The sequence below is a fragment of the Pelodiscus sinensis genome, chromosome 12, assembly GCF_052426305.1.
Source record: "Pelodiscus sinensis isolate ZL-2025 chromosome 12, ASM5242630v1, whole genome shotgun sequence".
Lineage (NCBI taxonomy): Eukaryota > Metazoa > Chordata > Testudines > Trionychidae > Pelodiscus > Pelodiscus sinensis.
Genome location: NC_143063.1, coordinates 33,039,841 through 33,054,292, shown reverse-complemented (window position 1 = coordinate 33,054,292; position 14,452 = coordinate 33,039,841).

Genomic DNA, 14,452 nt, shown 5'->3' with positions numbered 1-14,452 from the left:
ATCATTTCAGCATTAAGTAGTAAACTATTTACTCTCCTTCCTTCCCCACTTTTGTTTTTCAAATATTTTAGGGACTTTCCAAAGGTCACTGAAGTCAATTGGAGTCTATCTGATAACTTTCACTGGCCTTTGGACCAGACACCTAGGTTGAAATATTCAAAAGCATATGGAAGGATTTAGATACCAAATTTCCATTAAAATTAACCATTAAACCATATTGACATGTATTGGAACTTTTTGCTCAAATCCCCCATATAGCGTTGAAAAAAAATGCACCCCATTGTTGACTGAATCCATTTGATTTGTGACAAAGGCTTTATGATGAATATCACTGGACTTTAAGGGATTAATCATGTGCATAAAGCTGTGCATGTGCTCAAGTACTTTTCTGGGCAGGGGTTTAAGAAAATTATAAATAGACAAAAAAGAACAAATATATTGTATTCGATTTTTTCCCTACAGGACAACAATACAGAGCAATACTGACATTGTGAGACTTGTCAGGAAAAAAAAATGAACCAGTAATTTTTCCCTGGAGGATAGACAGAATGTAATGTTAGGCACAAGTTCCCTCTCCTGGTATGAATGCAAGAGGAAATTCTGATTAGATATTTTCACACAATGATCTTACAAAGTAAAAAAGTTGCAAAATTCACATCAAAATGCTAGAATGAATGGAATGGGACAAGGACTCATCTTCATGTCTTCTGAGATTGCCCCATATTGAAAGGTTTCTGATCAGAGTTCAGAAGGGTAAAGCAGTTATTTCAGGCATATATTTACGAAATATCTATAAAAATAATTTTAGAGACCTATCCTGATTTTTCTTGAATTAAATGAGAACAGCTGTTTATAATCCTTTGTGACTATAACCTCTTTCTGCATGCTTATGTATTATATAGTCGTAAAAGTAAAAATAAATCCTTGTTGTAGAAATAAGTTTAACACAGAAAAAAAAATCAAAAGTGGAACAAGTCTTTTCTTGATCATTAACTGATCTGTGTGAGGAAAGATGGGCCAACTCGGATGAAGTGACAATCTAAACAATGTATATAACTGTTGTGTATGGTGCATCTGTCTGTTTGCGAGTCCATTTGTTCAAGAGCTCCTTCTATATGGTAAGAGGTAAGGCCACCCAATTTGGTATACAGTTTCCTTTTCTCCTTACCTAAAGCAAGGTCAGGGCTTGGTTGTGATAGGACAACCAGAAGCCCTGGGAAAAGGACAGTTTTCCACACCATGCAAAGGAAGAGGATACTGTTTGGAGGAACATTATACTGAGAGTGGCCCCTGGTGGCAGAGTGTAGACAGGGGAAATCTATCTACAGAATGTCCACTGGGGGCAGCTGTATCACCAAGCAAGTGGACAGTAGGGCTAGGGCTCTGACATCTTGCCTGCCAACACACCAAGTAAATTGTCCCCCTGCTTCAGAACCTTCCCTCCACTTCTGACTCTTGGCCACAGAACCAAGGGTGGGGTGGGGGTGAGGAGAAAAGGCCCCTGGCTGCTGTGCAGGCCAGGGAAAGAGATCACATCTCTGGTGGGCTTGGTGGGGACATAAAAGGGAAAGAGTCCCCTGGCAGGCCAGGGGACCGGAGAGGGAAGAACGTGCCCCTGTTGAGCCAAAGGGGTGGAGAGGGAGAGAACATGGTCCTGGCAGATGGGGGTGGTCTGGGGAGGAGAGGAGAGAACACACCCTTGGCAGGCAGGAGATAAATTCGCATCCTGAGCCCTTCCCCACTCTATCCTCCTCACCTCCGGCAGGTCCTGCTCTGAAGGACCCAGGCAACAACAAGTATGACACAGAGGCTGCGTCTAGCCTGGCATGATTTTGCGGAAATACTTTTAATGGAAAAGTTTTTCCGTTAAAAGTATTTCCGCAAAAGAGCGTCTAGATTGGCAAGGATGCTTTTGCTCAAAAAGTGCTTTTGCACAAAAGCATCCGTGCCAATCTAGACACGCTTTTGTGCAAGAAAGCTCCAATGGCCATTTTAGCCATCTGGCTTTCTTGTGCAAAAAATTAAGGTGCCTGTCTACACTGCCCCTCTTGCGCAAGAATTCTTGCACAAGAGGGCTTATCCCTGAGCGGGAACGTGAAAATATTTATGCAAGAAGCACTGATTTTGTACATTACATAGTCAGTGCTCTTGCGCAAATTCAGGCGGCCAATGTGGACTTTTGTGGCTTTTGCCAAAATCTTTCCAGTCTAGACGCACCCAGAGAGAGAGTGTGTATGAGTGTGTGAAAGCAGGGTTTGAACCACTGCTTCCAATGCCGCCAGCTAGAAGGGGACAGGAATCCTAGGTGTGGTTATTCAGTTGTTTAGTCCTTTAAGGTATTGAACTATTATGTAAATACAGTTCATGCTGCAATGGGAAAGAAATCCTGGGTGAGCTTATGTAAATCCAGTTCAGCCAGTGGTATAGGCCTGATGGCTGCTCAATTGTTAGAATTGTATTTTGCCTACTGTAACTAATTTGGCTGTTGTGGGTCACAAACCATGCTAACCCTAAATGTAGGAATTGTAAAATAGGACACCAGTGCTTGCAGGAGACACACTGTCATTGTAAAGTATCTCGGATGGGCAAGCCTTTCCCTTCCAGACTCAAATGGATTGGATTGGGGGGGGGGGGGGAGAGCAGAGCAGAGCTTAGCTCACATCTGCTCTGCACCAGCAGGCCACATGCCCTCCAGGCATGAGCTGTAAGGCTGGTTCAACATGTTTATTTCCTCCCACACACACTCCTGTTCTAATGATAGAACTAAAACAGACTCCATAAGGGGTCTCTATTTTCCACTGGTCCGCATTGTGGGCCAAGAGCTGAAATCACTAGGTTTGGCCCAGATCCAAACCCACAGGCAGCTAGTAGGGCAGGGTTTGTGGCCAGAAGAACAGCAGCAGGCAGCCAGCAAGACAGCTGGCAGGAGTGCAGGGCCAGCGGGAGGGACTACAGGGGGCCAGCGGGCGCATGGGGCCAGCGGGAACATGCGGGCGGCCAGGAGGAGCAGTGGTGAGTGGCCAATAGAGTGTGTGAGACGCCTCCTATCCCCACCATCCCGGGTGGGAGACAAGCTATGAAAATCAACTCTGAGCTCTGGTCTGCCCAGACCAAGGGCAGCAACTGTGAGTGGGATATGGAGAAAGTTGGGCATGTGAATGGGACACTTACATTACTGGACTTGTGAGCCTGAGAGGCAAAGGACATTGCTCAATCCAGTTGAGCTGGGACGTTTACTCGTGGGGGGTTATGAACTCTGTCTGTGGTGTTTTCCCAAATTAATGCCACATTACTTCTCTCCCTCTTTCATTAAAAGCTTCTTTTCTACGCTCAGACTCTGCGCTTGTGTAGCCTATCAAGTTACTTTCCTATCATGCTAATAATATGTTTGTGTTAATTTAGATTAATTCAGTAATAGTTAAAAACTCTAATGCAAGAAATCTTCTAAAAGCTGCTCTCAGCATTCCCGTAGGCTCTTGTGTTAGCTTGACTGATGTCGAGGTTCAGGTCTCGTATACTAGGCCTTATGTCTGCCCAAGTTTGTGAAGGACGCAAAGAGTAACAGAGCAGCACGCAACTCCTTGGGGGAGGTCTTTGTCATTAACCTACCTGGGTACAGGTCCATGCCCTTTCCTAGCTGGGGCAAAGACATGTTGGCATATAAGAGTCTAGCAAGAGCCCAAATTAGTGGTCCTGCTGTACCTGTATGTGGGCATATGCTGTTTGCCTTCTCCCCCTCTCCCCAGCCAACCACAAGTCTGTTGGTGCCATGCACTGACCAGGCTGAGTGGCAGTCCAGATGCCATTAGGCATAGGAGCAGTATGGGTGCACTATAGCCCAGCACCAGGCTATCTGGTGAGTCGGGTTCCCCTAGAGTGCAGCGGCTCCTGCTCTAGAGTATAACAAGATGGTACAGCCTCTGAATACACTTTCCAATGAGTGCCATGTGTGCATTACAATCAATTAAAGGACAGGGTTCTGTTCTAGAAAGAATTATGTAAGTATATCTATTAGTCCTTTGGGCTCCTAATGGAGCATAGGGCCTCCACAATCATTCTCCATCTCTTGCAATCCTTAGTGATAGTCTTGATTTGATCCCATGTTAAGCCAGCTGCTTTTACTTCATCCAGGCAGCTTTGTCGCCATGTTTGTTTGGGACGTCCCCTTTTCCTCTTTCCCTTTGGATTCCATTCTAACACTTGTCTCATTAGATACATTCCCAACAGTCCTTACGCAGAATGTGGCCTGCCCATCGCCATTTACTTTTCTTAATCTGGACCTCTATTGGGTTCTGATTTGTCCTGGTCCACAAGGTTTCATTTGGCACTCTATCATACCACCTTACCTGGAGAATGTGTCTAAGGCATTTATTGACAAATATCTGAATCCTTTTAGTGTTGCTGTGGACAACACGCCACGCCTCCGAGCCATACAGCAGCACTGATTTTGCATTGGAATTGAAAATACGTAGTTTAGTTCTTATTGAAATGGCTCTTGTACCCCAGACTGGTCTTAGTACAGAGCTTGTTCACAGTTTGTCTCCTGGCTTGCTAAACGCATGTCGAACATTACAGGAAAAATCCTGTTGGGACCCTGAGTCCTCCCTGTAGTAGATCCTCTTATCTACTGTGACTAAGGTGACACTATGTACTTTGCATTGGGGTGGGAGAAAAGACAGGTCCCTGTGGCTAGGCAGAAGAGGTGAAATGCTGTTTTCTGAGTGATACTTTGGTAAGGAAATATGAATGTACATATGAAATTGAGATGTCTTATGAAATTGAGATGTTTGTGACTGTGCTAACTTTATTAATAAACTGTAAATATTGTAAATATACAAGAGTTTCTATATTGTGAGTGTTGCAACCGTGCATATCAGGGTTCCCAATCATAGTATAATTGAATACTGGGCCTGGTCCTGGGATAGAGAACCTGTTAACCCTAAATGTGGGTAATCAGAATTTAAACAATCTTAGATTAGGCTACACTTGCAAGTGGGGAAGCACTGCCTCTCAGAGACACCCAGGAGTGTGTGTGGCTTTCCCAGATGTGTGGGTGGGGGCTCGAGCCAGTTCTGTAAGAGATGGATGAAAAGGAACCCCTAGATATTGAACCCGGCCCTGGCTGCTGCTGGCACAACCCAGCGGAAGGGTTATATATAACACACACTGACTCCATGTACTGTCTCAGCTTTGCTGTATTTGGTGGATAAGACATATGAGATTTTCTCATCTAATATTTATGTAAGAAAACATCAGGTTCTATAAACAAATCTCATCAGTTTTAATACAAATAAATGATTAGAAATAAATTAGTAATTAAAACCCAAGCACCCTAACCTACAGCCCATTTGCCCTACCATAGAGAGGAGTAATACACAGTAAGCAATAACAACTACTCGTAATTCAAAGTATGACAACAAGAATACAGAAGGAACAAAGAAAGTCAATGGCCCAGTCACACCACTCTGTTGTTGGCGGAGAACAAAACCACATGTTCAGTTCTGCACAGTTGATACCACAGAGGCCTTATTCACACATAGTGGATGTGCTCTGAGGGAGTATAGTCCCCTGAAATGTTTTGGCTACCTCTGTTTTCATTACCTCTAACAGATACCTTAATTTGGTTTATGTCATGTATGTTCCCATGCAACAGTAGCATAACACAGACATAGCCTCTTACTCTAGTTGCTGGAGTCCCACCACTTGTGCACTTAAGTCTTCTCATCTTTCCTTTGCCCAGACCACAAACAGAAAGAAACAAAGCCAAAACAAGCCAGTAACAGCAGTAGCACCTCTTATTGGTCCATTACTATCTTTGGATGTTAAGAATAAATGTACTTCTCACATTGTTACAACTATCTAATTAATAGGGGAGATGGCACTGGGTCTGACTTCTACCTGTTTGATCTTTGGATTGTGTACAATTATATACATTACTCATGCATTCCTAGTTACCACTTTGAGGATTGACAGGTCCCAGAGTCAGGCCCCGTATTTAAGTTACTCAATGGTTGGGAACCCTGACAAACACAGTTGTAACCCTTACACTATAGGAACACTTGTATATTTACAAAAATGCTATTTATTAAGACATCTAGCATTGTCACCAACACCTTCACCTTCACAAGATAAATAGGTAATTTATATTTATATTTCCATATACTCACACCATTCCTTCTAGTACAACCCAAAGGTTATCCATCATTTTCTTCGTCATCATCACCAGTGGTCTTCATTCTGGTACCTCCTAAGGACTATATCTCCCTCTCTTACTGCACCTAAGCTGGGATGCCATTTTTATCTTATGTTTCATGGACATTGTTAAGTTTGATGCATATTCAATAGGAGATGTTTCCCTTTCTCCTTATTTGTATTTCCTTACCTTCCTAACAGTCAAGTGTCTTTTTCCCATAGGTCAGTATATCATTGATCTCCACTTAACATATATGTCAATTTGTTACCATGTTTCTTTTATGGTTATATATCATGTTTGTTATTTCTGTCTTACCTGGCTATTCAGTCTGATTTTAACAAGTTATCTTGGGGGTTTCCAAGTTATGATGTACCAGTTCAGTTTGAGGGTGTTCTTGGAAGCCCCGATGGCATTGTACCAGTCTGAATAGAACTCCAAGGAGTCTGTTGAGTGGGTCTTTTGCTGCACCATTCATTTATGGCTCAGTCGAGTTGTATGTATTCTTTGAAATCAGTGCATGTGACTAGAGTGACATTCTTAGGGATAACTTGGCTCAACCTTGGCACAGATACTGCATGTGACATCTCCAATCTCTTCTCTTTTTTATTGCACTTTTCTGACATTGCCAAATATTTTCCAAATAAGAGAACTTCTGAACACAGGTATCATCAGGATCACAGGATCCTCTTGTTTGTCCATTTCTACAAGTTGGCCTACTACTACATTATACGGATTGCCATTGTCAACTGTGACAGATTTGAGCTTACATATATGAGGAAAGATTAGGTTATTAATCCATTTTGAAAATGTACTCTAACATATTAAGACTTTTTAAAAAAGTGATGGATGCATATCATTCAACATAAAGAAAACTGTATTAGTGTCAAGAAACCAAGAAATGTTCAGTTCCAAATAACAGGATATAAGCAAACTTTTTAAAATATGGGCATCAATTTTGCATTCAAATTCACATTCAAACTCAATCACATACTACTAGTTAGTGCCTGAATTAAAAATGCAAAGTCAGTCCATCACATGCTTATAGCAAAGTATTGCTTAATAAAAATATATTTTTTTAGATAAATCTGAGGATAAAAGCAAAATTTTCAACAGGTTTTCTGGTGGTGCCTACAGTATTTGCAGGTCCATTTATCTGTGTGCACAAAACTCTGTACTTATCTACACAAATCAAGTACCTGCATGTCTTATTAATCATCTTACGTGCACAGATGTCCAGTTTTCTGTTTGTAGTCATAGGCATCTGAAAATACAGACAGAGCAATTTAGACTTTGAACCCAAGTGTCCAAAGCCATGTATTAACCTATGTCTGTTGTATGTATTTCGCTAGTGGTCACAACCATGCATTTTCAACTTAGCACAGCAAGTGCTTCCTCACTGAAAAGATTTCAGATCAAACTGAAAATCACTAATGTAACTTCCACCCTTGCTATCTTTCTTACCCACATTTAGAAGGGTTTGCACTGCAAGAAGTAGTTAAAAGTCCATCCGTTAACCTATGTTTCCTTTAGTGCAACACACACATATACACACTTACTGCATTGCATGTGATCACTTTCTAAAAAAAGCTCATTTATTCACTTTCCTTGGAAATAATAATCTCTGGCTCCATGTTAGGTACACACTGAAGACAGTCATAGCAAAATAACTGTTCAGACAGAAGTAATTTTTCTCTTATTTATGTGTCACAGGGGCAACTGGTTCTTTAAGGACGTTGGGTACACAGCCTCACCTGCTCCAGCTAAAGGGAAGGATATAAGGGTCATGTAACAAGGGATATGAAGTGATCAGAAACCAAGCCTGCTGGGAAATATAAGAGCAGAGACTTTCAAGGAGAACAAACCTCAGAGAAGATGTTTCATTAAAGAGCAGAACAACAGCTGGGAAAGAACAGTGGGAAGCCCGGTTGAACACAGGAGAGTAATTGAAAGAAAAGACAGGGTAGTTTGCATCGGGGACAGATAGCTCAATTGTTTAAAGGGTGGGCGTGGGTTACCTTTGTGCTGCCAAACACACTGATGGGATGTCCATCAAAATAGTATCTGGGACCTGTTTATGTAGCGTGGATTGGAAACTGTTAAAATGTACAGCTCTACCTGTTCTCTTATGGCCTCGTAAAGATATTAAGAAAAGGAAACAGCCAATAGTGGACAAAGAAACCCTGAATCCAGATCCCATTCTAGATGTGGCCACAGAGAGGCTTAGATAGATCTTGAAGGGATGACATTTCAAAGGGACTGGGGGTATGTCTACACTACCACCCTAGTTCGAACTAGGGTGGTTAATGTAGGCAACCAGAGTTGCAAATGAAGCCCGGGATTTGAATTTCCTGGGATTCATTTGCATGTTGCCGGGCACCACCATTTTTAAATGTCCGCTAGTTCGGACTCCGGGCCCGCAGCTACATGCGGCATGAACTAGGTAGTTCGGATTAGGCTTCCTATTCCGAACTACCGTTACTCCTCATGGAACGAGGTGTACCGGTAGTTCAGAATAGGAAGCCTAATCCTAACTACCTAGTTTGTGCCGCGTGTAGCCGCGGGCACGGAGTCTGAACTAGCGAACATTTAAAAATGGTGGCACCCGGCAACATGCAAATGAAGCCCAGGAAATTCAAATCCCGGGCTTCATTTGCAATTCCGGTTGCCTACATTAACCACCCTAGTTCGAACTAGGGTGGTAGTGTAGACATACCCTGGGTCAGTTATCAGGTCTGACTGGGCTCCAACATACAAGAGTTGGGACAGATAGTGAACAACTCAGATGTTGTTCTGGGTTGCAGACTGTATTTCTGAAAAGGAAAACCTTAACAGTCCAAGTTAATTAAAAGACTTTCTAGGCTATTTAGACCTTTTCAGATACTGACCAGTGCAATTCATTTTACTATTTAGCTCTCGACACATCAAAGCATGCCCCAATGACTCAGTAATGCACAACAGTTGAAACATACTGCTTGAGTGTGAATTGCAATCCCTTGATATTAAGGGAGAACTAATCTACTTGAATGTGTTATATGTTTGAGATCCTCATTAGAGCCAAAACCATTAAACATGAACTGCAGGGGTGTTTTCATAAAATTGTGTTATGGAAAATAGCTGTCTATGCTGTAAAAAGTATAGCAATTTTGCATTTGGTTGGGAACAGAGTCCTGCACTGTAACAATATGGAATGGATGGATGTTCCTTTTCACACTAGCTATCAGGTATCTATGAATGTGTTCTGTCATAGGGTTTATTTAATAGATTATTAAGAGTGGATTTACAAAGAAGTTCAGATTAGCCAGATTTGACTGCACTGCATGGCTACGTCTAGACTGGCATGATTTTCCGTTAAAAGCATTTCTGGAAAAGAGCGTCTAGATTGGTGCGGACGCTTTTCCGCAAAACCACTTTTTGCGGAAAAGCATCTGTGCCAATCTAGACGCGCTTTTCTGCAAAAAAGCCCCGATCGCCATTTTAGCCATTGGGGCTTTATTGCGCAAAACAAATCTGAGCTGTCTACACTGGCCCTTTTGTGCAAAAGCTTTGTGCCAAAGGACTTTTGCCAGAACGGGAGCAGCATAGTATTTCCACAAGAAGCACTGATTTCAGACAGTAGGAAATCAGTGTTCGAGGAAATTCAAGCGGCCAGTGTAGACAGCTGGCAAGTTTTTCCGCAAAAGCACATGCTTTTGCGGAAAAACTTGCCAGTCTAGACACAGCCTATATGTTTTTCTTTCAAATGTTAAGACAGTGGCTGAGCAAGAGAATATTTAGGATTCTGCATCTTGGTGTTCAAATATAACACTGCAAATCCATTTTCTTTTCAGAAAACAGATAAAGATAATCAATTATTTTAATAAAGATTAACATGCAGTAAAATGATTGGTTCTTTAGCCAAAGCCTATATGGACCTTTTTATCATGCTTGGTAATTTTACATAAATTAATGACTTCAGAATAATTACAGAGGATGTTATACACTTCCCCCCCCCCCCTTGATATTTCAGCCATTCTGTCTTTGCCTAAAAATTTTGAGCTACGTGTTCAACTGCTATAAATCCATATAGCTCCACTGCTTTAAAGGTTTACAGATCATAATAAATTGTTACAACTTGGCATTGCCAACAATACATATAGATTTGTTAGTTTGTTAACAAAAGTAAAAAAGAAAAAAAAAGATTTCACTATTTCAGTGTTCAGAGGAAACAAAAATATACAATTCTTCTATTTCCAATACCTGTTTGTGTTCTGATGCCATCCAAGAAAGATTTATTATTTGTTTGAATAGCACCAGGAAGTTACAAACAGGGATGGGGACCTATCACGCTAGGCACTGTAAAAACATACAATGAAGACAAAGTTTCTGTCCCAAGAGCTTTAGTCTATGTATTGTGACAAAGCTCCTCCTCAGCCTTAATGGGTCTTGCATGTTCAGCCAGATTGCTTGCCTCAGAGGCTCACTGCAGCCCTCAGTTTATATCCATTCTGTAGGGCACCAGCTTGCTGTTGGTTGAGCTACTCTCTTCATTGGCCAAGATGGGGGAAAGCTCCATAGTCTTTGTGGACCTTCCAAGTGGTACAGGACTAAACAAACCCTTTCCCCAAAGGCAGTCCTTTTCTGGTATTGAAATGGGGACTGGGTGGTGGGGGAAACCCAGGCCTGCCCTCTACTCTGGATTCCAGCCCAGGGGCTCTGTGAAAACAGCTGCCTGCAAATGTCTCCAGTAACAGCTGTGTGACAGCTACAATCCCCTGGGCCACTTGCCCAAGGCTTTCCCCAGCACCTTCCTTACCGCAGGCTCTTCCGCCTAGTTCCTGCTTCAACTTTCTTCTCCTAAATACTCTACAGCTCCTTCCTCAGAAACCAAGCTAACAGAGGGGAAGCCTTTTTAAAGCAGTCTCAGTTGATTGTTTGTTGGCCCTCAGGTGTTGTGATTTGTTTGGCTCCCTTGAGTCTGGAAGCCTCCTAACTGGCATCAGGTATTTTAATTGGCCTGATAGCCTGATTGATTCTACCAGGTTCCTGTTGGTTCTAGATCAGCCTTTGTTAGCTTACCCTGGAAACAGGGACCTATTTAATTTGTGGCTAATGTATTTCCCTTCTACTCATCTCCCTCTGGCTTTATTCTGTCAGTATACAGGCAGTCCCCGGGTTACGTACAAGATAGGGACTGTAGGTTTGTTCTTAAGTTGAATTTGTATGCAAGTCGGAACTGGTACATATTGTAGGGGAAACTCTAGCCAAACATTTCTCCAGAGCTCAGTTTTATTCTCCCACACCTCACTTCCCTCAGTCCTTTATTCTCAAGCTGAGGTGTCTGCTGAGAAAAACCGCTCCGCATCTCCCTGGTCTGCTGTGGGGGGCGCTAGCTTCGCGTCTCCCTGGTCTGCTGGGGGGGAAGCAGCTAGTGTGGGGTTGCCTCACTCCGTTTGTAAGTAGGGATCTGATGTAAGTCGGATCCATGTAACCCGGGGACTGCCTGTATCATGAGAGGTAACAGCTGGACACAACTTCAGCCAAGAACTTAATCATTAGTGTAACTAGAACAACTTAAGAGACAATTGAGCTACTCATGTGCTTAAAGTTATGCTGCTTTGCTGGCCAGATAATAAATGTGTTGTTCAGGTTCAAATTCTTTTTCTGGAAAAGAGCATCTAGATTGGCATGGATGCTTTTCTGCAAAAGCACTTTTTGCAGAAAAGCATCTGTGCCAATCTAGACGTGCTTTTCCGCAAAAAAGCTCTGATTGCCATTTTATCCATCGGGGCTTTTTTGCGCAAAACAAATCTGAGCTGTCTATACTGGCCCTTTTGCGCAAAAGCTTTGTGCAAAAGGACTTTTGCCCGAACGGGAGCAGCATAGTATTTCCGCCAGAAGCACTGATTTCAGACAGTAGGAGGTCAGTTTTCTTGAGGAAATTCAAGAGGCCAGTCTAGACACAGCCAGTGAGTCTGCACTAGAGCCAGGAACTGAATGCAGATCTCATGAACCCCAGACTTCTTTCTCTAACTACTCTTATGTGGGTTACTTTAAGATCCCTTTACTTCTTCCTTCTCAGACAATGTTCACATGAAGGGAAAATGGTAGTTTATTTAGGAAAATGTGGGAGAGGCTTGGGGCTGACCTTATGAATCAAAAAGTCAGCAAACTTACCTGTATGACATAGCACCATCACACTATACACAGCTCTCACTAGAATATGAAAAACAAATTTCTATAGCCAGTCCCAAATCATAGTCCCAAGATTCCAGTGACAAATCATCCCAGGTCTTCAAGGATGTTATCTGGGGATAATCCTGTTTGGGTAATCTAGGCTCAAAGCAGTCTTTACAAACCCAAATAAAATGTAATTTAGTGCAGTAGCCCTGAGTTCGGGATACACAGTCCTCTACATGGTTATTTCCCATTTTTTTGTATGTTTTAACATTGTATCAGGAAAAGGTGAAACTATAAAATGTCACATTAAAAAAGAGTCACATTCATCTGCCACCATATTTACTTTGGGATTTTTCGTGTGATATGTTTTAGCATCTTTTTTTTCCATTCCCTACTCAATGAAAGCTAAGTGTTGGACATGATTTAGAAACGTGATTTCAGCTACAGAAGCTGCAGAGCTCATTTATCATACCCTTATCTATCTCATGACAACCTGGTGACCTGGAGGCTCGATTATTGTCATTCTCTGCATTCTGGGTTATCAGTGATCCTGATCCACAGCTTGCAGTTGATTCAGAAGGGGCCTGCATGATTGCTTATGGGATTGAGCTATCCTGATGAAATTCAGATGCTTTGTGTTCTTTTCATAGACATCTGCTTTGTACTTTTTACACTGGGTTCTTCACATTAAGATAGTCAGCCTCTTTGTGCTCGTTACGCTGTTGTATATGCAGTGGCAGAGTCACGTTAAAGTAGCTTTAATGGTTTATAAGACTGCAAATTGTACTGGCTCTGGCTATATTTGAGATTTTCTTTGAGATCCTCCCACCAGATAGTTTTTAATGCTCACATGCCACCTAGTGAATAGAGATTTCACTCTTGTGCTGGAGGCCAGTAGATAATGGAGCTTTTGCTGTAACTGCCCTAACAGTGTAGAATTTACTCCTTCCTTAATCTGGCTCATTGTTTGAATCTTCTTTTGTTAACCTTTCCCCACTCTTGTTTGTAATTTTGTCAAGGTTGAGACTGTTTTTATGCAAGGAGAAATTATTTTTTGCAATTGTTGTGTGGCACCCTGGACACTTTTCCAGGAAGAAGGAGGAGGAAAAGGAGGAGAAGGAAGAGGAGGGACTTCACAAATAAAAATATTATTATGTGAAAAGTAACACTAAAAAATTACTAGTGGTGGACTTTAAACCTGAGAGCACCTTTAGACACTGGCAAGATGGCAGACATCCAGATTGAACTGTCTCCAATCAACAATCTGACAATACATCATTTTAAGAAGAAAAAGTTTTAAATAGTCAGCTCTACTTATTATATGCTTGACTAATTCTTCAAACAGAAGAAAACCATGCATGACTATATGGCTGATATAGAAAGCAGATGATATACTGCCTTCCCTTGGTGGAATCTGATTGCTAGTTTCTGCAAAAATGAAAACTTATTTGAATGATAAAGGCAGAGATGAAAAGTGAGTTAACCTCCTAATTTATTAGAAAATGAAAAGATGTGCACAATGAGAAAGGGCCTGAACTGTGCTTTAGATGGAATTATGAGCTAATGCCTCTGTTCACTACAACATGAACGATAGAGGTGGGCATGATTATACATTTCCTTCTTTTAAGTTCTGTTCAGGGGTTGAGATTGGCAGAAGTTCATTGGGAATACATTGACTGATACTGATTTTTCATCTCTCCATTGGGAACTGTTCACAAAGACATGCTTCTTTGGGGTGTCATACTCTGCCATTGTCCTTAATTATTTCTGACTACCACTGCCCCCATTAAGCTGTGATCTTTATCTAGGGACTACATTTTAAAAAGCCAGTCTTCTTAATCTTTTCTATCAAAGTGTGGACTGAATACATTTGAAAACTCAGCAGTTTTATTGCAAAAGGATTTTTTAAAAATGTCAGTAACTCATATGTTGGTGTACTAGAACACATCCATTCATAAGGGGATCTGAAAGTCCTTTAGATCCTTATGCTGCCCCCTGTGAATTGAGGCACAGAGAGGTTAAGTGATTGACCAATACATACAAGTCACAAATAGAATGTATGTCTTCAATACCAAGTTAACTCATGATCTTTCTATGTTGTCC